Source organism: Idiotropiscis lumnitzeri, unplaced genomic scaffold (assembly GCF_059441095.1).
Source record: "Idiotropiscis lumnitzeri isolate Australia: NSW breed Sydney's pygmy pipehorse unplaced genomic scaffold, RoL_Ilum_1.0 HiC_scaffold_24, whole genome shotgun sequence".
Classification (NCBI taxonomy): domain Eukaryota; kingdom Metazoa; phylum Chordata; class Actinopteri; order Syngnathiformes; family Syngnathidae; genus Idiotropiscis; species Idiotropiscis lumnitzeri.
In genome coordinates this window covers 31,198-34,754 of record NW_028283562.1, presented here as the reverse complement: position 1 = coordinate 34,754, position 3,557 = coordinate 31,198, and the positions used below count along the sequence as shown (strand labels likewise).

The window sequence follows — 3,557 nt, the reverse complement described above, 5'->3', positions numbered from 1 at the left end:
TGGTAAAACAACATTAATAAACCATATTTCACTTCATTCCACTCCTGGTGTATTACCACCAATTGATGCAAACAGGTTCCACTAATTTATTAACCCGTTAACATATTGTTCCCAATTATCCAATATCCACTGAAACCATGGTACATTATATGAGTGAGCAAAGCAAAACCAATGATGATCCTGTAAAACATTTACCACCACATGAGTCAACATGTCTATGCGCGTGGTACAATGGATTTCTCGCCTGGTATATTCATTTCCAATCCGGCGGACATATTCAAAGATATGCCCTTCTTCTTCTAAATTTAAAGTTAGTTCACACACATAACGGTTATACCAAGAATTGACAGTTTCAATTTTTATTCTCATGGTTACATGCAATGATATATTTCTTTTTCTACTTCTAATCGAATTCGTCGAACATAAACACAAATTCCAATATTGCATAGCGTAGTCAAAGCGATAGCTATTAAAACCAAAATCATTGGTGGAAGCAACGTTGCCCTAGCAGTTTGTGACAAGCCTGAAAATATGTCCCACCAATGATGAGCAGACTGTTGCTGAATAATTTTAGCAGCATGCAAAATTTCTCCTTTAGCCATCAATGTCGATACCATCAGTTGGGAAACATTGGACGCATGTGACTTTATCAATTTCTTTACCTCAGTGGATCGTTCCAATGCGCATTTGAAACGCTCCAAAGAGATTTGCCATGGTGTGCGTAGCACTTCCCATTGTACAGCCGTAAACCGGCTAGCAACTGTGTAATTTGTCAACCAATACGTCCCGTTTCCCCACTGAAAGAAACGAACATTACCTAGGCATCCTACAAATGGAACCGTGGGCAACATGGAGTGATTTTGAGCAGTGGCCACACAAAGGGTATGCGGCCCCACCTGCCACAAAATGTCCCTACTAGGTTCCCTCGACCAATCGCACAAGGTGAAGTTTATGTTGGTTAAGCAAGGATTAACAAATTCATGATGCAATTTACAAGCTAGTCCTTTATCAGTGTTTTCGCAAAGGTCGGTATTAAAGGTCTGGTTTGTGTTTGGGTTAAACCATTCACCTTCCACATGCAAAAACCAATAGCCTAGGTTAGTTATTACAGGTAGCATTTGGAATTTGCATACGGTAACGTTTGAGGTTACTGCGTATTGTGTCCAATAGCCCCTGCATTCGGTTGCGTTACAAATCGTATATTCCGAATGTAGCTGTAGCCACAAATCAGAGGATATATTCCAGACACTACGCCACTCCTGGTAATTTCCTGTAGTCATCACTCGTACGAAACGCTCTTTTTGCGTCTGCGCATGTAGGTTTTGTATGCTACATGTGGTCCAGTTTAGCTGTTTAGTTACATTGGTTAACACTTCACTAGTGGCGTTCCACATATTTAATTCCCATTTAAATACATTTTGCCACAGTTTAGCATTTTCGTTTTGTCCCACTATTGAATTAGGAAGCCACATTCCTACTTTTAGTAGGGCATCATGAGTTCCCTGTCCGGTCCCAGCTAATTTATAGCGTGTCACTTCATTATCAATGGTGTTAGATACCTCCAATAACGTTCTGGTTCCCCCTAATAAGGTGTCGTACCATTCTCTCTTCTTTCGAACACACGTGGGAAAAACAGGGAATACAACTTTCCAATACATTTTCGTAGTTATTGCTGATTGTGCCAAGGGTGTACATGTATCAATTATAGGTACCAGCTGGGTGTTTGTAATGTGTGGGGGGGGGTCGCTTTACTAACGCCTCTCCCCTTCTCTGGGATGAGTCATTTGGAATCACCTGCAGTCTCCACCGGGTCCATCTTACTCGTACTATCACCCCCCCACAGTTCCCGTCCGGGCTCCGCAAGCATGGGTTGTCTTGCTCGACAGTTAAATCGGAAGCATTTATAATCACTGCATTTCTTGTTAACACCATTGTCCAGTTCTTTCCTTGACGGGTCGGATCACACTCTGCTCTGAACCAAAAGCTCTTGACATCTCCTTCCATCGTACCTGGTTTCACTGCGCACAGCTCCACCCTGGACTTGATCCAGATTCTAGTTCCATTACGAAACAGCCATTGGGTTGATTCTTTTCCAGGACTCCAGAATACTGCATCAGCGGTGAGGTTGGCCACCGCACACAGCCCGCCCCGCACACAGCCCGCCCCCCCGGACACGTCACTCCATCCTGGGTCACGTTGACCCCCTTGACCCTCTCACTGCCGGTCAGATTCCATGACAGCGGGCCCTGCATTCGGGGGTACAGAAGGCGTCCGGCCGTTTGCTCCCAGGAGAGTTTGACCATGGCACCAAGGACAAGGAAGAGGATGACCAAGCAGCCGACACCACCACCGTACCGGACTTCGATAACGGCCATGGCGTCTTGATCCGTTGCCGGCCCGTCCCACAAGCAACTCCCACCACGTCATCCACACCGGCTGTAATGAACACAGTTAGTTCCTACAATTGAAAGGCACAGATTAGTTTTCACGTAAATAACACCTAGAAACAGGTACATTGACCCATTTTTCTTCTCCTTCAAATAAGACGCTCACTGTAGCGTCGTCTCCTTGTGCAATTATCTCAGCAGCCCGGGGGGGCCCTGAGTTTTGTTTTACCCAAACCTGTCGGTTGAGCCAAAGCCCCCTGAGCCTCGCCCAGATCTTATCACTGGTTTAGGAATTTCCTGAACTGTTGTCATATTGCACGGTTTTATTACCAACTGGGCGATTTTACTGCCCTTTTCAAGGACTAACGGCTGGTCGGCAAAAAGTTTACAGACCACTCCAATTTCCCTTGTTTCAGGTGCAAGGTCATTCCAGCCAGTATGTCCATTCCAATTATCCATTCTGCGATGGGTGTAACCACCACTTCATATTTCCGAATTGGCATGTGTCCAATTTTCAAAGGCAAAGTTACTGCCTTTCCATTTATAATTTGCCCCCCTATTCCTTGTAACGGGACTAGGGTGCCCTTCATTTTGTTGGGATTTCCTTGAATCAACGAGGCCTCCGCCCCTGTGTCAACCAGTGCCAAAACACACTGAACCGAATTATTCCAATAAATTGCTAGCTTTACATGGGGTCGAATATCACCGACACTCCATCGTTCTGACAATTTTGACTGGCTGGCAACAGAGGCTTGACCTTCATCCTATCCTAAGAGATCAAAGACTTGAGACCTCTTGCCTTTGTTTTTTCCTCTCCCTTTTTCCTTCTTTCCTTTTCGAACGGCTGCAACATACCTTTCATCCTCACTGCTGCTTTCCAAACATTCCTCTCTGTTCCCCTCCACGGGAGGGGCAGAGGGCACAGCTGGTTTCATCATATCTTTAAGCAGTCCTGCCAATTCTGCAAGTTCAGAACGACCGGATCGTTCTTCAAAGCGCAAACAATTAACTTTAAGTCCTCTTTGTCTGCACCTGGCCATCAAAAACTCGTTTGATTGTCCATCAATCTCCGAACAAGGGACTCCCGCGTCTATTAACGCTCTCCACATAGCGCGTCTGTCCCCACCACCACCACCATCATTTTTGCTACGAGATCTTCGATCTCGTTCC

The 3,557-nt window shown here is 45.4% G+C and overlaps 1 pseudogene; it reads right to left on the bottom strand.

Moving 5' to 3' along the window:
- Positions 1–377: 377 nt before the first annotated feature.
- LOC148316026 (uncharacterized) lies at positions 378–1,867 on the bottom strand (annotated as a pseudogene).
- Between the last annotated feature and the right edge of the window lie 1,690 nt (positions 1,868–3,557).